This window comes from Balaenoptera borealis (genome assembly GCF_965194805.1).
Source record: "Balaenoptera borealis genome assembly, chromosome: 4".
Classification (NCBI taxonomy): domain Eukaryota; kingdom Metazoa; phylum Chordata; class Mammalia; order Artiodactyla; family Balaenopteridae; genus Balaenoptera; species Balaenoptera borealis.
Genome location: NC_138861.1, coordinates 29326034 through 29352774, shown reverse-complemented (window position 1 = coordinate 29352774; position 26741 = coordinate 29326034). Strand labels below are relative to the sequence as shown.

The 26741-nt window shown below is 38.3% G+C and overlaps 1 long non-coding RNA gene and 1 pseudogene across 2 annotated transcripts; both read right to left on the bottom strand.

Annotated features, from left to right (window-relative positions):
• Window positions 1–9353: 9353 nt before the first annotated feature.
• LOC309628323 lies at window positions 9354–20606 on the bottom strand. Its single transcript, XR_014244419.1, has 2 exons — window positions 15053–20606; window positions 9354–14993 (listed from the first exon to the last, which is right to left on the bottom strand). It is a non-coding gene; the product is annotated as an uncharacterized lncRNA (long non-coding RNA).
• Window positions 20607–22326: 1720 nt separating this feature from the next.
• Window positions 22327–24638, bottom strand: LOC309628210 (zinc finger CCCH domain-containing protein 14 pseudogene; annotated as a pseudogene). Its single transcript has one exon. The product of its transcript is annotated as a zinc finger CCCH domain-containing protein 14 pseudogene (transcript).
• Window positions 24639–26741: the final 2103 nt, after the last annotated feature.

Here is a 26741-nt window from a genome sequence, read left to right as displayed (position 1 = left end):
TATTTTGTGTATATGTGTGTATATATATATATATATATATATATATATATATATATATGTATATATATATATATATATATATAGAACAACAACCAGAAAAATTATTGCTCAGTCGCTAAGATCACAGACTCTGGAATAAGAGCCCGAGTTCAAACCCCAGTTCTCCTACCTACTAGCTTTGTTACCTTAGAAAAATTTCTCTTCTTTCTTTGCTTCTGTAACTTATTTTACAAATAAGAAGGGTAGTGATAGTAGCATTCTTACAGGGCTGCTGTGAAGATTACAGGAGTTAATATATTTAAAGTGTTTAACATTGTGTCTGGCACATAGTAACTTCTCAATAAATGTTAATCATGGTAAAGATTGCTTACTGTTTTGTAACCCTGGGCTAGGTACGTATTTAAGGACACTGGTGTTTAATGGTGTATGTGAGATACTTAGGTAAGTAAGGGTTATTCCAAGACAAAGAGGTAGATGCAAAATTCTTGAATTACAGAATGTGACATTAATATCATTACTGCCCCTTTTGCTTCATGGGAAGGTATTGAGTTTGAACCTCTTCTGTGTTATCAGTTCAGACTCTAAATGTAGCTATACAACTACAATTGATTTGTGTTTATTTTCCTCTTTAATAACATGAGCATTTTATTTAGACAGTTATAGAGTAAGATTATATGGCAATAGTATAATAAAATACCAAATATGTTTGACTCCCACTGACTTCCTTTTTGAAAGTTCAGAAATAATAAAGAATCAAAACAGAAAAACAGGGAATAAACCTTCCTTCTGCCGCTTGCAGCTCTGGTTGCCAGAAGCCATAATCCCACATGTTTAAAAATCCCTTTCCTACAAGCGACATGCTGAATTAGCTGGCCCTGAAGGGCAGCATCTCTAATTACCTGAATAGATTTTGAGAATCTGGTCAGTATTCTTGGAAGTCAGTGAACACAAACCCAGTGCTAGAACCCTGTCCAATTACCTATTCCAAATCTTCAGGTGAACCGTGGTGCATGGAAAGAAGGAAAAGCAAGGTCATTTCCTCTCTGGGCAAAGATTGATTTTCCATTCTGTGAGCTGAGATTATTTGGGACATTGAGACCCATATATTTAACCTTTGTAAGGATGAAAACAGCAACAATACTGTACCGCTGGCTTTTCCTCTTGTCATCCAACCCATCCGTAGTATTCAGGCTAAAGCATTATTGAACAGATGGGCTATGTCCTAAAGGTTAGAGGAAAATATAATAATGATTCAGTTGAAGGCCAAATTGGTAGAGAAACAAGTTTCAGAGGTACCTCTGTGTGTTGAAAACTTTCTACCTTGAGAAAGACTTTATCTCTAAAGCCCACTGGCATTTTAGGAACACAGCAGCTAATTTTACCCAACCAGTCCTACGGGGATATGTAGATGTGTGAACTCATAATAGGTGAATTAAACACCGCCTCATCGATAATTAACATAAGACCACGTAGTTTTGTCACAATAAATTGCCTTCTGGGTTTTTTTTTTCCATTTAGTCTTCTATGTGCCCACAAGTAATGCCAACATTGGCGACCTTTGTATCACCAAATTTTACTCTTAACTGGTGTCACCGAAATCTGGAAAAATCACCCTGACCATCTCTAATGAAATTCCCCAAAGTACAGAGAGTGTGCTGATTCCAAATGTTTCTATACGGTTCCAATTCTTCCACTGTTTGCTTTGGTTTTAGTGCCCATATCATAGAAGGGTCCATGTCATAAAAGAAGTCAAAATCAGTCTTCAATAATCAGATCCCTTCTGCCAGATTGTCTAATGTCAATTTGTTTTCTGGCACTATTTCTCCTACCTCTTCTTCTTCATTGTCTGGCACTGGTTGAAAGTGCTCATCTCCAGCAAGATGTCTTCTGTTAATTCCTCTGGTTTGGTATCTATTAGCCTTGAATTTCTTCATCCGCATCTTGAAACCCTGCACAGAGGCCCCACCTATTTTTTTTTTTTTTTTTTTTTTACCGTATCCACAATCTCTCTCATGATTTCTTTGATTGGCTCTGTCGTAAATCCTGTGAATTCATGCACATCTGGACACAGTTTTCTGTAGCAGGAATTGATTGTTTTGGGCTGATGGCTGTCATGTTTTTTTCTACAGCAGTGATGACATCTTCAATGGTGTGATCTTTCCAGACTTTCATGATTTTCTCTCTCTTGGGGTTCTCTTCCACAGTGTTGACAATCCTCTTCATAGAGTACTTGTATAAAGTCCTGATCTGGAGGCTGAATTAGAGATATTGTGTTTGGGGGCAAGGAGAACACTTCAGTGCCTTTGGTGGTGTTGAACTCATGGGGTTCTGGGTGGGCAGGGGCGTTGTCTAATATCCAAAGAACTTTAAAAGGCAGTCCCTTACTAGCAAGGTACTTCCTGACTTCAGGGAGAATGCACTGATGGAACCAATCCAGAGAAAGGGCTCTCATTGTCTAGACCTTCTTGCTGTACAACCAAATGACTGGCAGCTGGTGTTTACCTTTCCCTTCAAGGCTCGGGGATTAACAGTTTAGGGATAAGGGCAGTCCTGATCGTAAATCCGACTGCATTTGCACAAAACATTAGAGTTAGCTTACCCCTTACTGCCTTAAATTCTGGTGCTTGCTTCTCTTCCTTACTAAAAAATGTCCTTTGTGACATTTTTTTTCCAGAACAGGGCACTTTCATCTCCATCAAAAAACTGCTCAGGCAGATATCCTTTCTCCTCAGTGTTTTCTTAATGGCGTCTGGGAACCCTTGGTCAGCAGAAGCCACTTCTCCTATTATCTTAACACATTTTTATTTTAACATCTTTATTGGAGTATAATTGCTTTACAATGTTGTGTTAGTTTCTGCTGTATAATGAAGTGAATCAGCTATATGCATATGTATATCTGCATATCCCCTCCCTCTCATGTCTCCCTCCCACCCTCTTTATCCCACCCCTCTAGGTGGTCGCAAAGCACTGAGCTGATCTCCCTGTGCTATGCAGCTGCTTCCCACTAGCTATCTATTTTACATTTGGTAGTGTATATATGTCAATGTTACTCTCTCACTTCATCCCAGCTTACCCTTCCCCCTCTCCGTGTCCTCAAGTCCATTCTCTATGTCTGTGTCTATTCTTGTCCTGCCCCTAGGTTCATCAGAACCATTTTTTTTTTTTAGATTCCATATATATGTGTTAGCATAGGGTATTTGTTTTTCTCTTTCTGACTTACTTCACTCTGTATGACAGACTCTAGGTCCATCCACCTCACTACAAATAACTCAATTTCATTTCTTTTTATGGCTGAGTAATTTTCCATTGTATATATGTGCCACATCTTCTTTATCCATTCATCTGTCAGTGGACACTTAGGTTGCTTCCATGCCCTGGCTATTGTAAATAGAGCTGCAATGAACATTGTGGTACATGACTCTTTTTGAATTATGGTTTTCTCTGGGTATATGCCCAGTAGTGGGATTGCTGGGTCATATGGTAGTTCTATTTTTAGTTTTTTAAGAAACCTCCATACTGTTCTCTATAGTGGCTGTATCAATTTACATTCCCACCAACAGTGCAAGAGGGTTCCTTTTTCTCCACACCCACTCCTGCATTTATTTTAACACTTTTTTTAAAAAGACAAACCTCTTTCTAAAATTATCAAACCATCCTTTCCTGGCATTAAATTCTCCAGCTTTAGATCTTTCACCTTCCTTTTGTTTTAAGTTGTCATATGACTTCATTTTTTCTAGAATCATATTAGAGTCTATAGGTTTGCCTTTCTTATAGGAATCCTGCATCCACGTAAAAGTTGCATTTTCAATACAAGATAAAAAGTATTTTGCAAAAAGTTGAAGGTTTCACACCTGCTGGTGTAGCTGCAGTGATGGCTTCATGAATTTCCTTTCCTTTTTTCACAGTGGCCCTTATGCTGTGTTCATTTATCCTGAAATGGTGGGGGCACCCATACCTGCAGACCTCAGTCTATGGTGTATATCAAGCAATTCAACTTTTTCTTGTGATGTGGTGACTTTTCTTTGCTTCTTGGGAGCACTTCCAGCATCACTGGTGGCACTTTGCGTGGACCCCATGGTGTTATTCAAGGTTTCCCATATTGCAATAAATGCAATGAAAAATCTGTGAGAACTGAGAAAGATCACTTTTTTACTGCAATGTGCAATTTACTGGAGAGATGAACTGTGCAGGCTGAGATGATTAGAATCACATGGCAGCATTTTAAGCTGATACTAGCAACACTTAAGTGACACATAATAGCAAAGATTGGTGGCTATGAAATTATTACAGTAGTACAGTATGTGCTACAGCTATGATTTAATAACACACCTTTATATTTGTTTACATTTCTCTCCACTGCAAATGGCACTATGTACGGTCTGTGTTTGTGTGCATAAGTTTTGATAAATTTTAACTTTTTATAATAGAGTTGTGTATATTTTATAGTAGTAAATAATAAATAGTGTCTACATAAATTTTTTGCATTTATAACATACCTTTTTCTTAATATTTTTGATATTTCTAAGCTACAGTTTGTGAGTTTTTTCAAATCATCACAAATCTCCAAAAAAATTTCTATATATTTATTGGAAAAAAACCCATGTATAAGGACCTGTACAGTTCAAACCATGTTGTTCAAGAGTCAACTGTAGTTAAGTTTTGGGGGAGTAAAAGTTGTATGCAAATTTTCGACCATGCAGGGGGTTGGTGTTCCTAACCCCTGCTTTGTTCAAGGGTCAACGTGTGGCATATTATGCTAATAATCAAATCATAGTTCTAACTTTCCTCTAGGTATTCTCAAATGTTACTTATAAGTTCCTGGGAAAGCTCATTCTATTTACAAGCCTGTTATGGACTGGATATTTGTATCCCTCCCCAGATTCATAGGCTGAAGCCCTAATGCCCAGTGTAGCATTTGGAGACAGAGCCTTTAAGGAAGTAATTAGGGATAAATGAGGTCATTAAGCTGGGACCCTGGTCCAACAGGATTAATATCCTTTTGAGAAGTGACCAGAGAGCTCATTCTCTTCCTCTCTCTGCATGAATGTATCAAAGAGAGGCCAAGGGATCACGTAGCTGAATGGTGGTTGCTTGCAATCCAAGAGAAGAGGACTCAGAATGGAACCTATGTTGCCGGCTCCTTGATTGTGGACTTCCAGCCTGCAAAACTACGAGAAGGTAGATTTCTGTTCTTTAAGCCTCTCAGCCTCTGGTATTGTGTTATGGCAGCAGGAGCAAACCCCTACAGGGCCCACGGTTCATTCCTCAGCATCAGGCTTGAGAGAGTTGAGTGGTGAACTTCGGAACTAACTTCTGCTAATTAGGATGTAGTGTTACAGAGCTATTACAGCAAAGCCTAAACATCTTTCCTTCCCAGCAAAGCTCTACCCATGGGACTCAATTTCATGCCCCAAGTTTCTCTGTAAGTTGCTCCTCGGCGCACACATACGCCCTCCTGTGTTATTCTGTAGCAGCTCTGACCAGCCTTGGTTGAGTGTTCTGATATTGATGTCTTTCTGCCTCACGAGGTTGTGCTGTGAGTTGTGGTTTGGGTAAGCTAAGATTGAGACCAGAGAATCCCTGCTCCCACAGGTGTTGTGCCACCTTTCTTCTCATCTTCTTTCAAGCCGTAAATGAGGGCTTGATGGGAGTTGGAACAATGATGTAGAAAAAGTCGAAGTCTGGCTTCAAAGAGCACCGGGAAACCTCCTGGGATGGGTTCCCAGCGTGTAGCCTGCTGTTGGCCGAGAGGAGTTCAATGTAGTGAAGAATACAGCCAGCACCAGGTGGTGAGTGACTGCCCTGTCGATCCCTCGGCTGAACGGGCACCCCTGAGATGCAGGTTGCATGAGAACCTCAATGTGCTGACAAGGGGAAAAGCTGCCAGTGACCCAGAAACTGCAAGGTAGGAAGTCATGAGCGTAAGATGGTAGAGTTTGGGGAAGAGAAGCCCGTGGCACAGACTGTGCCCTATGGAAGAAAGTGTGAATAAGCTGCACAAGCTCACTACTTAATAGGGCATCTGATGATTAGGAAAGGGAGCAACACATTGGAGCAGGCTTAGGAGAACCAGAGAGCTTTTGGCTACAAGTTTGTTAGTGATTTTTCTGGTGTCATAAGTGATAGGTCACCAAAGCCCTATCCCTGGTCCTGAGAATGATGGTGTAAACCCAAAGACTTCTGTAGATAATCAAGAGCAAAAGCCCATACTCGCCTCATGGCTTAGTCTGCTCAGGCTGCTCTAACAAGTTGCCATAGACTGAGTGGCTTAAACAACAAACATTTATTTCTAACAGTTCTGGAGGCTGGGAAGTCTAAAGATCAAGTAGCAAGCAAACCTGGTATCTGGTAAGGAATGGGTGTCCCTTGCTGTGTCCTCACATGGGGGAAGCAGAGGGAGAGGGAGAGGGAGAGGGAGGGAGAGGGAGAGACAGAGAGAAAGAGAGATAGAGAGAGAGAGAGAGAGACAGAGAGAGAGAAAGCTCTTTTGTGTCTCTTTTTATAAGGACACTGATCTTATCATGAGGGTTCCTCTTGAACTGTGAAGGGTAATTTTATGTGTCAACGTGATTGGGTTAAGGGATGCCTGGATGGCTGGCTGACATTATTTCTGGTCTGTCTGTGAGGATGTTTCTGGAAGAGATTACTGTTTGAATCGGTAGAGAGAGTAAAGAAGACAGCCTTCACCCGTGTGGGTGGGCACCATCCAATCCACTGAGGGCCTGAATATAATAGAAAGGCAGAGAAAAGGAAAATTCGCTCTCTGCCTGAGCTGGGACATCCATCTTCTCTTCTCAGCCGCTGATACTCCTGATTCTCAGGCTTTTGGACTCAGACTGACTTACACCACTGGCTCACGTGATTGTTTAGACGACAGATCATGGGACTTCCTGCCTTCTACAGTCTCATGAGCCAATTCCTGTAATAAGTCTCTCTCTCTCTCTTTCTGTAAATAAATAAATTTATTTATTTATTTTTTCTCTTTCTTTGCAGAACCCTAATACGTGACCCAATTACCTCCCAAAGGGCACACCTTCTACTACCATCCCACTGGGGGTTAGGGTTTCTGCATGTGAATTTTGAAGGGACACAAACATGTAGTCCATAATAGCACATTAGGCTTGCCCAGAATAGCCTTTCTGAGGAAGCAGAAAGAACTGGCAGTGAGGCCACACAGGTGCACTCGTGGAGTTCTGATGAACAGGTGGCTAAGGCAGCATGGCCCTGGGTTGCTACCCATGAGAAGGATAGAAATGAGGAGGAGTTGGATGAAATATTTTGACCTCCACATAAATAAAGCCCCAGTGACAGGGATTTTGTATAAGGCACTGTAGCAGGTGAAGCACTCATTTCCAATTGGCTAAGCTCCCGCAATGCTGGCCTGGTTCTTCCCAGGCCACCTAGGAAAAGATGACAACCTCTAGAAATACATCCACATTTCTCTCCCTTCCTGTGCTTTTCCCCTGGAAGGGCCATATACGCCCTCTTTCACTGCCTGCTGTGTCTCTTCATCTCTGACATGGTCTGAAACTGAAAGTGGACTTAGATATGCTGGCAGCATTAGATCTTCAGCAATTCCAGCCCACTTTTATAATTCTCTTGCCATGCTTTGCTGGCAAACCACATCTCCTCCCACTCTCAGAGTTCTGTTCAATCTGCTTCATCTCCAATGGAACCCTTCCAGGTGGACTGCATCCTGCTTAGCACCTGTCAGTCACTTCACTGTCTTCTTAGCGCTCGTGTTTAAATATAGCTTGTTTACGTTCCAAACTGTGCTTTTGCTTTTATTTTCCTTTTGCTGTGTTCTCATGAATTTTGTGGATGTTTGCCTTTCCCCCTCCAACAACAGGAACAACAGTGACAATAAGAACAGCACTGTCGTTTGTTGAGGTCTAACTATGTGACTGTTCTGTGTGACACACTTTAGAAACAAACATTATTTTGTAAAAACCTCGCGATAATCCTCTGAATTAGATACTATATTTTTTCTTTGAAAAGTAATACATTAATGCATGCACATTGTGAACTATTTAAAGAAACAAGATTGTTTATAATAAAATGGAAAGCATCCCTCCCATTCTCTTCCCCATGGTGACCGTTGATAACCATGGAATGTGTTTCCTTCCAGGTCTGGTGTGTGACTGTGTGTATGTGTGTACATATGTGCACAGAGAAACTGGCACGCAGATTTGTAATATAATTGGGATTGATCATAGAATAAATATAATTTCGTGCTTTTCCTTTTCACTTAACGATGTATCTTAGAATTAGCATGAGGAAGGAATAACTGTCCCCATGTGTTAGGCAAGGAAACAGACCCTTGGAGAAATTAAACAACTTTATCTTATTAGGCAGTAGTTTCCATTCCATGATAGGTTCGTTGAAGGCAGTATAATCTTTCTGTTTCATATTCAGGTCCAGTGCCTTATATGCCAGTTTTTATAGCTGCCTTATTCCAGAAGTTCTTTTCTTCCTTCTACTCCTATTCTTAAAGCTGAACCCTATTTCCTTCCTTGAGCCTGGGTGCCAGTAGCCTACCTGCTACCTATAATTTGGGTCATGCTTTAATTTTGCTATGCCTCATCTAGGTAGTGCATTCCCCACCTGAAGGAATTCTAGCATCTTCCATCTGCTGACAGACTTCTTGATGCTGCCTGCCTGCCTGTGAAATTTTCCTTGCTGCAGAATTTGTTGACACCACTCTTTTTAAACTTGACAGTTGACTCACGGGTGCTATCATTTCATCGTCTTTCCTGCCGTCTACTGTGCTGTGCTAGCTGGGCTGGGTTTTCTCTCGGTACTTGCAGTGTTCCTTTCCTCATGTCTCTTCTGTGATCTTATATCTGCCCCACTTCACAGGTTGGATCCTGTTCCAGATCCCTTGCAGCATGCTTGATCCCACCAAAATCCTGCCTTCTTTGCTTTGAAGTGAAGTGCAACTTGCCATTACTTTAGGAGAATACTAGATTCATCCTCAACATTAAGATGAGATTACAGTATACCCCACTGAGAGAAAAACAAATAATACAGTCAAGGCTTTGGCATAACGTAGAGCAAACCCATGGCTTCCATTTTTTTAATTGAAGTAAAATTGACATAATATATAGCTTTCAAGTGGATAACATAGTGATTCAATATTTTAAACATTATGAAATCATCACCACAATAACTCTATTTACCGTCTGTCACCATACAAATTTATTACAATATTAGACTCTATTCCCTATGCTGTACATTACATCCCTATGACTTATTTACTTTATAACTGGAAGTTTGTACCTCTTAATCCTGTCACCTATTTTGCCCATCCCCCCTTTCTTCTAGCAACCATCTGTTTTTTCTCTGTATCTATGTTTCTTTTTTGTTATATTTGTTCATTTATTTTGTTTTTTAGATTCCATATATAAATAAAATCATGCAGTATTTGTCTTTATCTCTCATTTATTTCACTTAATGGAATGCCTTCTGGGTCTATCCACATTGTTGCAAATAGGAAGATTTCATTCGTTTTTATGGTTGAGTAATATTCCATTGTATACATATACCACATCGTCTTTATCCATTCATCTATTGATGGACACTTAGTTTGCTTCCATATCTTGGCTATTGTAAATAATATTGCAATGAACATTAGGGTGCATACATCTTTTGACTTAGTGCTTTTGTTTTCTTCAGATAAGTACACAGAAATGGAATTGCTGGATCATATGGTAGTTCTATTTTTAGTTTTTTGAGGGACCTTCATACTGTTTTCCACAGTGGTTGTACCAATTTACATTCCCAGCAACAATACACAAGGGTTCCCTTTGCTCCAAATCCTCGCCAGTGTCTGTTATTTCTTGTTTTTTTGATAATCACCATTCTTACAGGTGTGAGGTGATATCTTGTTGTGGTTTTGATTTGCATTTTCCTGATGATTAGCGATGTTGAGCATCTTTTCATGTACCTGTTGACCATCTGTATGTCTTCTTTGTAAATATGTCTATTCAGGTTCCCTGCCCATTTTTCAATCTATTTTTTTTATATTAAGTTGTATAAGTTCTTTATATATTTTGGATATTAACCACTTATTCAATATCTGACTTGCAAATATCTCCTTTCATTCAGTATGTTGCCTTTTCATTTTGTAGATTATTTACTTTGCTACGCAAAACTTTTTAGTTTAATGTAGTTCTGCTTGTCGTTGCATTTACTGGATCTTTCTGGATCTTACCAGGGAGAGTCAATGAAACTCAAAGGCTAAGACATATTAATTCCTCAAAAGTTCTTAAAGAGCTTTTTCAACCAAATGTCAAGGGGTTGTAGTTGTCTAGTTATGCCATCAGAATATCAACCAAGATTGTACATGAATAGATAATGACACTTACATCATTACTGATACCCAACTAACAGCAGCAATAAGATATCATTGCTTCTTTAAGATTCATCCTTATTTTAGAAGTGCTAAAAAGTGGAAAATGTTGTCTTAGTGCTAATGAAATATAGGCATATTAGTTCAGTTAATGTATCTCAGTGAATTAAAAGTGAATATCAAACAATTTTTTGATGATAAAATCATATGTTTGAGGCAGCCCTATTACATAGGAAAATCATTGGCTACGTATTATGAGTTGTGGTCCAGGTTTTGCCATTAAATCACTTGTGATATTTTAATTTTACCTATCTGAATTTCAGTTTCATTGTTTGAAGAGTGAGAGCATTGACCTAAATGACCTCTAGAGGTTTTCCAACACTAATAGTCAAGGCATCTGAAAGCAATGAGATTGAAGTTTGAAATCATTAGCTCAGGTCTTGTCCAAGAGAAAAAATCCCTTGGACTACAATTCTGGCTTAGGAATTTGAGTTTGTCTGATGAAATCTGGAATAAGCCATAAGTGGCAAAGGCTGGACTCATGGGGAATTATATATAATCCTTATCCATTGGAGGAGAAATTGTCCATATGCAAACTTTCCTGGTGGAAGTTGGGGGGAAGGAGAAGTAATCAAGAAGATGAACTTGAGAGTTTGTTTGAATGGAGAGAGTAGACTCTTGGAGATCTCAATTTTTTCCCCTGAATATTGATAAAGAACCAGAGGCATTCTGCTGAAAGAAAATTAGATTGCAAAACAGTTAATCCTCCCCAAATGGAAATCTGATAAAGAATTTATGAGTGGAGCCTGAAATATACACAGCAGAGCCAAGTGACTCAGTCAATTTAGAAAAGATCACATTTTAATTAAATTCAATGGGAGAGAGAAAAGTGGCAAAATGTTATACTGCTTTTCAAAGATACATACAACTACTATAAATATGATAGGTAAGTAACGTTATTTGCTTTTTTATCCTGCAGTCAAACCATGCAATGCAAACATAAGGGTATTTCTTTTTCTTGATCATCACCCTTTCGCCCCTTTCCTTTGTCCTCAAAATGCAAGCACCATTTCTTAAATTGAGTAAATTACATGCAAAGAAGGGTGCGCTTTAAAAAAATGAAGTGCGGGTGCTAAGAGGATTTAATGTTTTGTTAACTTTTACTTTCACATTAAACAAACAAACAATTGCCCTGGTTGAGTGGAACTGTGCCTTGGGTAAGAACACCTTTGCATCATCAAGAGTTGCATACTGGGACCATCCTGTTTGAATCCACAGATTAGGGATTTTGTTTTGTTTGTTTTTTTACATCTTTATTGGAGTATAATTGCTTTACAATGTTGTGTTAGTTTCTGCTATATAACAAAGTGAATCAGCTATATGTGTACATATATCCCCATACCCCCTCCCTCTTGAGCCTCCCTCCCACCCTCCCTATCCCACCCCTCTAGGTGGTCACAAAGCACCAAGCTGATCTGTGCTATGTAGCTTCTTCCCACTAGCTATCTATTTTACATTTGGTAATGTATATTTGCCAATGCTACATAGTCTATTTCATCCGACCTAAGGAAAAAAGTAGATGGTCTGATGGGATATTACAATCTTTGTGAAATTTTCAAGTTTTTTAAAAAAGACCGTTGATCGATCTCCCTAAGTTTCAGTCTTCTAGGTGAGAATTTTTAATTACTGCACTTTGTTACATGCAGAATCAGAAATCCTAACACCTAGTACCTTTAGCAACTTAATGAGAAAAAAGAAATGGAAAGAACATGGGTCTCAAATTTAGACAAAACTGGGTTCAGTCTGTGGACCAGTCACAGATAGTATGACCTCAGTTAGGTACTTAACCCTCTGAATCTTGGTTTACTCACCAATAGAATGAGTGGTAGCTAGCCCAGACTGGTGGTATGGCTTAATGATCATATGATCATAGATGAGGAATCCTAAGCACATAGCAAACCTTCGATAAGTGGTAGCTACTATAATAAACAAACGCATTCAGAAAATTTGGACCCAGCATGTGAATAAGGGAGAGAGGAAAGGGAAGTGGATAAATAGGTCTGGATTCCCAGGCATCGAGATAAGCAGTAGTCATATAAGTTTCTAATCATAAAAGAAATGCTAAGAAGTAAATATCTTAATTTTTCTCTGAACATCATGAGCATATTCAACTGTCATATATGAAAGGGCACACATTATGTCAAAATACTCACTGAGTAATTTTTAAAACTTGAATAATTTGGCATCATGTGGTCTGGCACAGACGCACAGCCAAAGCCATCTTGTCTGAGGCACAAACTGGTTTGTAGGGGTAGACATTACTGTCTTCAAACAGGAGTCTTTTGCTCCCTTTTAGTGAAGCTACCTCTAATCAGAGAGCTTAATTTTCCTTTGAGGTTTATACATAGAGGAAGAGAAGGTTCCTTTTGACATCAGTGCTTAGTCTCAGACTTTGGACAGTATCTGAAATTCATAATAAAATATTTATTTTCTGCCATTGAATTTCTAAACACCAACACTAATGAATCTGATATTCAACCTAGTTCTCAACAGAACAGAAATCTAGTGGCTTGAGAGTGTTATAGAATCTGACCTTGCTATGTTTCTCTCCCTTTGCTTTGTGGCAGGTTCTCTGGTATCAAGAGAAAAAATGCATTTAAGGCAAATCCTTTCCCTCTTCCCCCTTTAACTCATTTGTGGATCTCACTTAAGTTGTAAATGTCTCTGCTTTTAGGCTATTGAAGAGTTGCCATTTGTAATATATTTACTAGGAGCGTTTTGCAAAACAAGCCATTAGCCAGCTACTTTGATTTGGTTCTCTTAATCAAAGATTTACAGGGACAGTTTAGAAATAGTCAGATAAATGTTCTTCCTACCTGGGAGATGGGAGATGTAAGCAGTGCTCTGTGGAAGATTTATGCTGAATTGCTCTATGCCATCTTGCATTTGATTAACTTTTATCAACCGGAACAAAAAACCCTTTCCCAATGCATCATTTATATGAACTTTATAAATGAACCATCTTTCTTTTGCCAGCATAATTCACCATGATACAGCCATTTAAAAAGCCTCTGAGGGGTAAGCAATTAACACAGGAGATGTTTATGTGAAATTTCTGCAACAACTTTATTTTGAAAAACCTGAGGGTACTAACTACTCTGTAATCTGAAACGATAGAGGATTGATACCAAGTTTTAAGTGTTCTTGAGAACAGGTAGGAAAAGTAAATGGTTCCACTCTCTAACCTTCTGGATGCCACAAACTCGTTTTGATGAGAGTAAACCAAGTCAGTGACTGACTTCGTCATTTGTGCAGATTATATTTCCTCAACCTGTGATTTCAAACCAATATGACAGTGATATTTGTAGATCTGAATGACGAAACTTAGTAAGTTGTTCTGAGTGCTCAATCAGGACACTCAGAATCAATTATTAATTCCATCAAGAAAGACGCTTTTTAATAAATTAAAAGGTCCTTTCTGGTGAATGTGAAAAGATATTAGGTCTCTCAGGAACACAAATACGAATTGCCTCCTGTTGTCATTTTACTTCACTAGTTATATCTTCTTAACGATAAATTACTGACATAGACATTTCTTCTGTAGTAAAAAAAAAAAAATTGTAACAGGAGAATTAAGGTAAAGAACTTTTGAAAATATTCTAAGTAGAGATGGTTTCCAAAACAGTTTTGTCTGTCCCCAAATGATTGATTGGTATTTTCCATCTCCTTGACATTTCTGTGATCACAAATTCTTTTCAAATGCATATGTCAAAGAAAATTTGGTGCACTGTGTCTTCCCCTTGTTCCTCCAGATCAACTGTCTGGCTTTTCTCTTCTCTACTCCATGACCCAAGAGGTAGCCTGTATGGACTCCTTTCCCCTGGGGCTTCTGCTGGGTTTGGCCAGAAGGAAACACTGACAAGATCAGAGATTCAGAGGAGAGAGGAGTTGAGTATGTATTCCCTTATCTCTTCTTGGCAGGAGGTGGTTGTGTCCCTCCACATCCCCAGATGCTGTTGTGTGGCTTTTCTTCGATGGCTATAGCTCTTGCTGCAGAATTTTTATTTTTTATTTTTTAGCCCCATAGCCCTAGGAGTGCTATGGGATTCCCACAGTTGCCGTCATCACATCCTGTTGGTTTTCTTAACCTTGTCTACACCTCTGTAAATATCCTCTTTATTAGAATCTCTGTAATCAAACTCTTGTAGTTCTCTAAAACTCTTTTAGTTCTAGCTGCTTCCTGTTGGGACCCTGACATATGCACTCAGCATCTTACCCAGGTAGATGTGCAGCCCACTAGTACATAGTGCAGACATAATTAGAGTGAAAAGAGTATTTCTGTAGAGTGAGAAATCACTCCCAGTGGAAATTCGTATCAGGATTCTTTCCCAGCTCTGCCAATAACCAGCTGTGTTCCTTTGGTCACTTAATTTTCATAAGTCTCACTTTATTTGTAAAACAAGGAAGTAGACTAGTTGATTGTTCAACTTTCAGTTATCTAAATTTGAATACAGATGTTGCAAGATGAAGCTTTTTATTTAACTCCATAGAAAGCAGGGATGATTGTACACTTTACAATGTTCAGTTTGAAACATAATTGCATGGCCACTAAAGACTTGATGAAGAATGGTATTATTCTGACCTGTCCAAAACACGCTGACCCGTCCTAGATCACGCTGACCCGTCCTAGACCACGCTGACCCGTCCTAGATCACGCTGACCTGTCCTAGATCATGCTTATAAGTTATTACTTAGAATCTGCAACCTGGAAAAAAGTAAGCCTTTAGCTTTTTCACCTGCTGAACTCTTGTGAACTTGTTGCTGAGCCTGATTGAGAAAAGTGGAACTAAATTACATTTCTACAGAACTGAAAACATACGTGAGAAAAGATGGCAAGGATAAAATAACAGGGACTTGATTTACCCTCACACCACATGCAACTGAAATAAACCTGACCAACTGTACTGAAGAGCAGTTTTACAGGCACTGGGCATCAGCAACAAAAGGAGAGTGACTCCTGAGTGACAAGAAACAAACGGAGTGAGCACTGTGTCTCCTCCACCCAACTAATGTGCCTAACTTTCTGGGTCACAGCACAAGGAGGGGACCTCGGGCAGAGCCATCAGCCTCCCAAACTTGAGGAGATAGAACTGGAAACAAGGGAGGCCAAAAACCGCTAGAACTTGCAGGAATACCAGAAACAAGAGTTACACAGGAAGATAACTCTGGGAATCTGGAGATCTGTTTTACTAGTGGGATAAAATTAGCCAAAATTTTGTAAAATTTACAATATCCCATAGATACTATTGAACTTTGTTCTGGGATGCTATTAAGTTACTTGGAGATAGCTTTATCCTTTCAAGTCTTGCTTTGAAGCTTGTAAGCTGTGTTAGCCAAAGCTTTAAAGCAAGACTCTGAAGGATAAAACTGGCTGATATATTTGTAACTTAACTTCATCCCAGAATGAAGCTCAAGGGTATCTGTGGGAATACAAATATATCAACCACCTGAAAAAGTAAAATTCATAATGACTGATATCTAATAAAATTCTTCCAGATACACAAAGAAGTAGGCAAACACAACTCATAAAGAGGAGGAAAATTAATAGTAATTGACCCAGAAATGACACACATGATGGAATTAGTAGAAAAAAATTAAAACTGTTATTATAACTATATTACATATGTTCAAGAAGCTAGGAGAAAGATTAAACCTGTTAAGTAAAGAAATGGAAGATATAGAACAGTCCCAAATCAAATATTAGAGATGAAAACTTCAGATAGATGAAACTATGGCTGAGTTGAAAAATACAGTTGATTCTTGTTATTTTGGTAGTTAGGATCTATAAAGTTGTTATGAACACTGTTATGAATACTGAACAATTGCTCCTGGGGGAAACATGGGATTAGATTCCTGTGAGCCTCTGGTGATAAAATTTTCATCAGCAATTACTATATAATCTTACTTTATATGTGTTTCTGTTTAAAGACACCTTATTTAATATCAATTGTTGATCCATTGGTATTGAACTCAAGGCCAACAGCACCATATCTCATGCCCGAACAAAATTAATCTAACATATATTTTCTCTGTAAGTCACATCACAACCTTCTTGTGCTTAGATATGCCAGACAGCAATTCAGCACTATGCTTCGGGGACATTTTGAGCAATGAAATCACCAAAAAAAGTGCAAAAATGCAAAAAGTGTGACACTAAATATACTGAAAAAAGGACACATGTTTACAGTGTGAGAGCTGAAACAAGAAGGCAGAGCGTTTCCTCATTTGACCTCAGCTGGGAATATGTGTGTCAGGAAACGGATTGTTTTGCTGCTCTGCTCATGTCCAAGTGAGTATTGATTTTTAGGTTACAAATAGATATTAGTAAGTAGGTGAGTTTTCAAATACAGAATCCACTAATAATGAGGATTGACCATACCCTGATGGCATTCATGGAAGATTAGGCATTACTGAGGAAAAGGTTAGTGAACTTGAAGAAATAGAAATAGAAACCATACAAAATAGAAAACTAAAAAATAAGATGAACAACTTCAAGTAGAATAATATACATGTAACTGGAACTCCCAAAGGTGGGGAGCAGAAAAAGTATTTGAGAAAATAATGGCTGCAAACGTCCATATTTGATGAAAACTGTAAGCCCACAAGTACATGAAGCTAAAAAAACAAAAGCAAAAAACTCACACACTTCAACCCTCCCCCCAAAAAAATCCCCAAACAAGCAAAGAAGTATGGATAAAAGCCACCAAGGCACATCATAATCAAATTGCTCAAAACTGATGATAAAGGCAAAATCTTAAAAGCAGTCAGAGGAGTGGGGGATTGGATTAAATCCAATAGAGGAAGAAAAACAAGCATCACAGCAGATTTCTCATCAGAAACAATTCAAATCAGAAGACAATGAAGCAAGATCTTCAAAGTAATGAAAGAAAAGAACTATGAACCTAGAATTCTGTACCCAGGGAAATTCTCTCTTAAAAATTAAGGTGAAATAAAAACATTTTAGATATACAAATGCTGAATAAATTCACAGTGCATTAATAGCAAAGTAGATTTCAGAGAAAATGACATAACTAGTGATAAAGAAGCTCATTTCATAACGACAAAGGGGTCAATTTATCAAGAAGACCTAAAACTTTCAAGTGTTTATGCATCTAATAAAAGAGTTTTAAAAATCCATTAAGTATAATTTGTTAGAATTGCAGATAGAAATAATAGACATACCCACAATGATAATCAGAGATTTCTATATCCCTGTCCCAATAATTGATAGAATAAGTAGAGATTAAATCAGTAAGGGTATAGGAGGCTTGAACAACACTGTCAACCTATTTAACCTAATTGACATCTATAGAACACCCCACTCAACAGTGACAGAATATGCATTCCTTTTCAAGTGTACAGGGAATATTTACCAAGATAGATCATATTTGGGCCATAAAACAAGTCTCAGAAAAGTTTCATGGCCATGTGTTTTGTTGTCCCCTTTTCCTGAACATCTCCTGCAGTCCAATAAGATTTTCGTTCTTCTTAAAACCCATTTAATAAATATGAACACAACTAATGCACAACCAGGTTGCCATCTTTGCCCAATGAAAATAGGCCCTACCTTGTTTTCGCCAAGGGAACAGACTCAAGTCATTGACATTTCTTAAACCAGCAGAAGAGTTTTCCTATTGGAGGTTAGATTTCCATTCTGCCTGCAGGAAAAATGCAGCCACACTTCCAGATATTGACACCTGCTAGTCAAGAGCGTGAGAATCCAAAATGGAACATGAAGCAGAGGTCTCCACTGGAAAGAACAGTCAGAAGTCATCACAGTTTTCGGATTTCAGACTTTCATCAGTAAAAATGTTTAAGCTTTTGCCCATAATATATGTATATTTATACATTATGTGCAAGCACTAGTTTATACATTATAAAACATATTAAAATGCATTTCAAAAATAAAGATAGAATAAACATTAATTTTAAAATAATCTATTTTATTAATGCTGCCTAAAGCAATGTTTTGAAAGCAATGTGAATGAATATCCTTCACTATTAAAAAAAAAAAGAATTTCAGTTTAACCCATGGTGATACACGATTGTGATTATTTGCTTTAGTTTATTTAAAATTTATTGAAATAAATTTTACTTTATTTCAATAATTATTCCAATGATTTTCATAGCTAAAAATATTACTGAGGATAAAACCCATAAATGCAAATGGCAGGGATGCATATTGGCTGTGCTTACTAAATCAATAGCTTCCACTCAAAATGTTGTGTCTTTGTTTTGTTTTTGCAAAACGTTGTTGTTTCAAAAAATTCTTGCAGTAAATTTCCATCTCCCAGATGTAAATCAGTTGCTTTTGCAAATTAATTGGAAAAGGTGTTTCATTTAAATTTTTTTCTAACGAAAGGGTTAAAAATCTTTCAAAATTTCATTTGGAAGGTTCTGTTAAATTTTTAAAGAATGTAGATGGGTTTTTTATGTAACTCTATTTTCAGCAAAAGAGATAATGAGGGAAATCATTTCAAATATCCATATCAAATGTTCTCTTCATAGCTCAGTTTTCTTTCATAAAACAATTACTTTTGCATTCATGGTAAAGATGTCACCTTTACCTGTAAAGGACAGTTTACACAGGTTTGTTTTAGATTATCTGCACTATATCAACAACCTCTCTGTGTCACAAAAGGGAAGCAAACTTGGAACACTTTTTTCCTTTTTAGAGACAAAAAAATCTGTAAGTTGTGTTAAATTTCTGCAACTCTGTGTGCTTTGTCACATGATAAAAAGCAAACCTCTCTGTGCAACAAAGGATTTTCATAATCATTACACATCTCATTACATCTGTTGTAAAGATATCTTTTTATTTAAAGGAGTCATTGAAAAAGAAAAAACTTAACCCAATGAATGAGACTGAGGCACTTTGTACATTTTTGGCTTCATTTCTTTGTTGCAATGGCTGGTCCATGAATGATGCAGTGACTGAATTACAGATGTCTGGCTGTTTCTGGAAGACCAGAATTCTTTTTAGAATCCCAAAGTGGCCACTGTATCAGAAGTTAGCTTATACAGCAGTTTTTTGTCCCATAGATTATGATGATAGAAATATAAGTCACTTACTATTCAGAAGATATCTTCTGCAGTATATCTGTCCTTTAATGGCTCACAAATTGTAGTTTTACGTGTATTTTATCATTGGAAGAGAATCTAGCAAATACCATAAGCTGAGAATAGTAGAAACATCAGTAGTTTGACCCAACTGTCTAACAACTGCTTAACTGGTTCTAATACTTGTTTTTTAAGATCTTTATGTTTCTCTGTATCTTTAAACAGCATTTGCTAACAGTGGAATGGATGTTGATTTATCATTATATTGATTTATTTACATTGTTTTGGTCATTTTTGCCACAGCAGAATATGGAGATTCTCATGCTTTGATAATATGCATGAAACCCCAAAAAGATATACTTAAAGATTTATCATTATGGTTAATGAATATTTATAAATTACTAGGTTGAGTATTGCATTGCTAAAAAATTGTAGAGATGTGTTACATGTTAGGGAAGTTTGAAATATTAGTGTTTACTTCAGTCAACTGTAACTTTACAAGAATCTTTTAAAGCACTCCTCTACCATGTGCGGGTCAGCTGAGTTGAAACTAGGCACGATTTGTAGATACGTTTGTCTGAGCACTCACTGCCGGCCAGGAGAGAGCTCAGCTGGCATGCTCGTCCCTTAACACTGCTACTCTTTGAACTGTCCTCTGGGTGGAGCGAGGTCTCTGTGCCACCAATAACATATTATTCTAGAAATAAAACTAAACACAAGTATCCCCCGCTTTTTGAAATTTTGCTTTACTCCACTTTGCTTTCACGAAAAACCCACAGTTGTACCTGCTGTCGTTAACTGAAAGAAATCCGAAGAGAATTTTCACTTTAAAGAAAAGAGGCGAAAAGCGAAAATAGCACTAAGCGTTGGTTTTGCAGCAGCACCGCGTACCCCAAGCAGCAAGAATGGTACCTCCTTCCCCGGGAACTACACTCAGCATCAAACTGCCATAGCTTGGAACTAGGTCTGTGAGCATCTGTGCTTCATCTTGATTTATTTTGTGCATCCGTTAGCAAGATGTGTCCTAAGGCAATTGCTTCTTTGCTTTACGACAATTCGGCTTACATAGGTTTCATAGGAATGCTCTGTTTTCAGATACTGGGGGAAACTTGTTTAAATAAAAGTCCTAATAGTTTCTTTTCGTACTTTAAGGTACATTTTGTGTACCACATTGGCTGTGTATGCATCACTTTTGAGACCGTTCTTACAGAGCAATCTGTGTGTGAGTTAAGACCAGAGTAAAAAGCCAGGATTCCTGGCCTTTGAAATGAATGACTGCACCTTCAATGTTAAAGCACAGAGAAATGGTGCACTCTGAAAAGTAAGAAAAATATTGAGATAATGAAGGGCAATTTGTGTATCTGTAGTAAACAATGGGTTATAAAAACTTCTAGAAGCTACCTGGTTTTCACTTAGCTTCATGCATTTATTTCTGAGATAACTGAGTTGAAACTTTAGGGGAAGAGAATTTAGGAGAAGTTGGGAAAACTGCTGAGCTGTTTACATATTACCTGTACTGGGAAAAATTATTTAATTAAAGAAGCTATTTGCACACCAATAATTAAAAAGCAGCACTGCTTTAAAATGTCAAACTACTCCCCCTAAAAGAATATTAACATCGCTTCGATAAGAGTCTAATAAGCATAAAATAATAATGAAATGGATTGGGAGGAGGAACAATGTCCTGTTTTATATTTACTAAAAGGTTGAGGTCTTTGAGGAATTTTATCAAACACAATATTCAGCTTCATTTCGCTGACTGCGAGATGTATATCAGAAGGTCGATACAATTTAACAATGATGGACACATACCAAAAATATCTTGAACTGTAAGAGTCTGCATACAAAGATACACCTCATGTGCTTCAACTGCTTGTCACTGAATTACAGTTTGATTTAATTAATATTAAGTGATATCTGTTTGGAAATAGAGAGAGCAAAAAACGAGAAAGCCAGTATGTGGCCCTCTTTAGCTCCCATGTAACAAACATTTGGGTCAAATAATCCAAGGCAGCTGCAGATCATCTTTCTCCATTAGGAAGTTAACTTGTGAACTATGACGTTGTGGTGGGATGGAGACCAAAAATTTGTATTCTAACATCATTGCATTCCTAAGACTCTAAATAAGCATGCTTTTAAAAGAGTATTTTTTTTTTTTAAAGGAGGAGACAATTTTGTCTGAAATACTGTGACAGACAGATTGATTTTCTCTTCCTGTATCAGACTCTTCTGATGCCACCATCCATGATTGCAATGCCATTTCCCCCCATATATCGTTATCCATGCTATTTTTCACTGGGTTTTCAGTTTCACCATAGTGAATCTAAATGTGGAATTTTGTTTTAAATTCTGCTTGGGACTTGATGGATACTTCAGTCTTACAATATAAAAAAATTTATCTTTTTGGACATTGTTTATCCCCCTTTTTCTCTGTTACTTTCTCTGGAATGTTAACTAGATGTATGTTGGAACTTCTTTTTCTATTCTCCTTGTCTGTTAACTTCTTTTTAATATTTTCTATCTCTTTATCATTCTGTGCTGCATTCAAAAAAATTTATTCTAAATAATTTCTACCAGTCTGTCTTCCAATTCACTAATTCTTGCTGTATCTAGTAAGCTATTTAGCCTAAGTTTGAGTTGTTCTTCTTAATTTTGATTTTCATATTTTTATCTCAAGAATACTTAACTAAACCCTGTCTGTTGTTTCCCATATTTTTTTTTTTTTTTTTGCCTCAAATGTTTTAATAGAATTTGGCTTCTCCTGAAACTATCTTTCCATAGTCAAAACAAAACAACAAAAAAACACCCAATGTTAAAATCACTTAATAAACGTACAAACTTGAAAAATTAGACACTTCAGATAGGCAATAAACTTCATTATTATGAAAGCAATATATTCCAAGTTTCAAAGATTTGACAAATTCTGTAGAATGTCTTTCATTAGTAATGGAAACTTTCAAACTTCATAGCCTTCTGCCAGGTAGCACTGGGTGCCATTCACTGGTTTGAGGTCGAATCCATTTCAAGGCATGTCGTGGTGGTACAGTAATGGTGGGATGATAAAATGTACAGTCAGGTCTTGTACACTGAGTGTTAAATCTACAGTGTTTTGGATGATAGAAGGGACATTCCATTTTCTTACAAGCAGGGAAATAACGGCAGAGCTGACTACTAGAAGGTGGTGCTGGTGTTGTAACTGCTGGTTTTGGAGGCAGTACTGGAATTCTTCTACTCATATGAGTGAAGGGACACTCTGGTTTAGTACATTTTGCATCGTATTTACAATTTGGATGAACAAACAAACATTTTTCAGCGAATTTACAATTGGGGAAGGCTCTGCAAGGTGACACAGGATGATGGTAAGCACACTCATCCCCATGTTTACAGGCAGGCCAGTACTTGCAGCGCTCCAGAAGTTTTTCTGGTTTCTGTGCCACACTCAGTTCACTCATCTCAGCGTTTGAAAAGCTACCATCTGGGTCCTCAAGCTGCCTGCTCAGCAACTGCAACTGCTGTGGGTGGAGGAGACCCGCGAGTCCCTCGTGTGAGGCTGCAGTGTGGTGTGCGGGTCTCATTCCTTCAAAGCACATGTCCTCCTCTTGATCTGACATGTATCCTGGGGGGCTGGGGACACCATCCAGCGTCACTATAAACTTGGGACTTGCAGGTTTATCTGGTTGTACAAGATCTCGTGTCTGCATAAGGTGTCCTGAAAGTACCCGAAGGGTATCTGCAGTCTTCATCCCCGACTCTTGGTTTGGTGCCACTACTATTTCCTCAGACAGCTTTGGCTTCTTCAGAATAAATGATCTTGTGTCTGCATGGACCATGGATTCCATGTCATAGTAATCTTGACTGATCTGCAGAGTTTCTGCCATTACTGGGTCAATTTGCAGTCGGGATAACAATTGCCTCTGCTGAGTTCCTTGACTTTTGTCTATATTATCTCCTTTTGTTTCCTCTTCTTTAATGGGGGAACTTATTCTGGGGGCCCTGCTTTGCCCCTGGACCATTTCTGCTAGCAATTCTTCTTGAGAAGTTCGAGTTCTGGGGGCAACTGGAAGTGTCTGTTTCTGTGAGACTGCAGAGTAGTTAGTTTTTGTTACGGATTCTTGAGCTTCAGATATAGCCTTCAAAATTAGATTCATGTTAGCTTGTTTGGAAGGTGGAAGTGAAGGTCTCCGTTCAGGTTTCGCTGGCACTGACACACTGCTGGAGATGCTTCCTGTACGGGACCCACAATCATCATCTTCCTCCTCCTCTTCTTCATCATGACTGAATTTTTTTACTTTAACAACTGAACTTACCACAGGCAACTTTCTCTTCTGAAAGTTTTCTTCCTCAATGCTCATCTTTTCTGAGCTGTTTCTGAAGAAGGGACTATAAGTCTCTTCTAAGCTGTTAAGCACTTCTGGTTCACACAAACGTCCTGTTTCATATATCCGGCTAGTCTGAATATCGAGTTGCTTGGCAGCATGAATACTGTTTTGCTGCTGTTGAAACTGCAACCTGTTTAAATGAGCAGCACTGTCTGCATTTCGACTTGCAGGTGGTCGATAAATTTCAATAGAAGGGTGAGAAGAACCATACGTAAGTGTCACTGTAGGTTTTTTCTGAGATAAGGGATTCTCCTGCACAAAATTGAGGTCTTCATCGATGAGATCATCTGGTTCTGGCTTAATATCAATCACATCTTCAGAGGGTGCTGGCTCCCTCAAAGGTTTCACTGTTGACATTAGTCGGGTTGCAGCTCCATCATCGTAAGTCTGTCTGACATTAGTGGCTTTCTGCTCCTGTGAACTTGTAGAAACCCTAGATTCTCTTTTTTCAGGTCTAGTGCTAGAAACTGCAAGAGGTGGCACTGCAGCTTCATGCCTTCGCTCATCTCCTCGACTGAAACTGCTCTTGTTTGAAGGTACATTACTATCAAAGATGTTGGTATCGGAAGACTTTAGACTAGAGGGGTCAGTTGTTACAGAACGAAGTTTATCTAATACACCATGAAGCCAACGTAAGCTCCTAGTTCTTGCAATTTCCCCTTAATGGCACTCCGGATCTTGCGGCTGATCTCGGTGCCGATCTCCACGGCTCCGGGGCCGGCGGTGGGCTCAGCACCGCGAGGGGTTCCGCTCACTGGGAGCCGGAGTCCAGCTCCCAGCCCGCAGCCTCACCGCCTCTGCCACCGCCGCTCCCGGCCGCCTGTTTTCCATATTATCTTATTCTTGCATAGATCTCTGTTATTGTTTTTATCTATTTGACCACTTTAAGCATACTTATTTTAAGATCTTGTCCATATTTTTCTGTTATTTGTTGTTTCTGTGTTATGAATTCTCTAGTGCATTACATTTGTGACTATACTTTCTGGAAATTTGTTTCTTCACTTTTTTTAGTAAGTTCGACTTGTGAATGCATTGTTTAAGAAATCATTCCCACGGAAGTCCTGCATGCTTTCATGTGAAGATACTTCTATGGGATTGTTTTATGGTTGACTCTGCCTGTGCTCTAAGAGTTTTGCCAGTACTGAATTAGTCTTGTGTTAATTTCTCAAATTGGAATTTCCTAGATTTGCACATTGAAGGACTGAGTTTCATATCTCTCTGTTCTCTTTTCCCACCCACTGTCTGTAGTAGTTGGCCTCTATGCCGTATCCCTAGTACAGTGGCAGAGTTTTTGTAATCCATTTTTCAAGGATGGGTCAACTCTTCTTGGTTCATGATTTTATGTAAAGAGCTCAGAAACAGCACTTGACGTTGGGAATATGGCTGTAATTCCTGTATCCACATTCAGCCCTTTAGGCATATACCTGGTTCTGATACCCACATGGAGAAAAGGAGAAAAGTAGTGCTTACTTATTGCTCTGGTTTTGAGTTCTTTATTTCTAGCATTGAAAGTTTCCTTAAATTTGAACATAACTATATTTTAAAATGTTTAATTATAGCTTATCTAGAATTTTAAAATAATTTGAGTGAAAAAAATCCTATCCTACGTTAGCTCAATCTATTATACGAATTATAAGGTTAGACTTCTTTTTTATTGTATTACTTTATGTTTGTATTTTAAAATTTGTTGGAGGAAGGAAGCCTTAAAAATTGGTGGGATTTCTTTGTATAGGGTGAAATCTAGAGGGATTCTTAGGTAACTGGATACAAAAATTAAATGAAATTCTCTCCCCTTCAATGTTTCTGTCATGGACAAGAAATGAAAATAAAGTTTTTGAAAATAATCACCTGTGCATGAGCGTCAGCCACTCTGTGGCTCTGGCCCATTACTGACCACATTTTCTCACTTTTATTTTATTTTTGTTTATTTAGTTGGGTATTACGGACTCTGGAAAAATATGCAGATAAAATATTTTTCTGTAAATTGTTCCACTGCAGTCGTGAATGGTTGGATTAAAATAGTTGAAAGACACTAAAAAATTAGTGTGAGAGTCTGACCCACAAAGCTCTAAGCTGTGAATGTTCTTCTGTGCCACCCAAATTCCTGATTTAAGACTGAAGGATCTTCCCCTGCTGCTGGGAATGTTACTGACTCCTCTGAACCGTTTGTTAGCCCTCTCTGGGAACTGCCTCACTGCAGAGAGCCACTTTGCCTGAATTTAAACCCTCCTTCCAAGGTAGAGCACATCCAGTACCTTGTCGATGTACAAATTCAAAGTCATGTTGTCTGAGGCCTTGTTGTGAATGCATTAATGCCCAACTCTCCTGAGCTTCCTTCCCTTCTACTGGTCATGCTGACCCTGAGACTACTGCCCAATAACCTTCCTGGGCGCTAACCTCCACTTTGGAATCTGCCTCCTGGGGGATCCGACCTGTGGGCATGAGACCCACAACCTGTCTTTAAGTCCAAAGTAGTACAGTGAAATGAGCACTGAACTTATATATTTTTTAAGATCCTAGGTTTAAATTTCATTTTTGCCATGAACCGGTGGTGTGATCTTGGGCAATTTATTTCATATTTCTGATTTTTCATTTCCTCATTTGTAAAATGGGATTGACTGTATTCACATCAGGCCACTATGAAAGTAAATATGATAATAGATGTGAAATTTCCTAGAGAAATAGCTGGTAAAGCATAAGTGCTCACAAAAAGTTGGATAAAACTGTATAGAAGGCATGAGCGTTTTCTGAAAATTGGGCCTCTATATGTACTCTCAAACATCGGGGCTGGGGGTGGAGGGAGGGAGGAGACTGTCCAAAAATTCTGCACTGTCCTATAGAGACATTCTGTCACATTTATGGTGAAGGACATTGTCAGGCTTAGTGGAAAA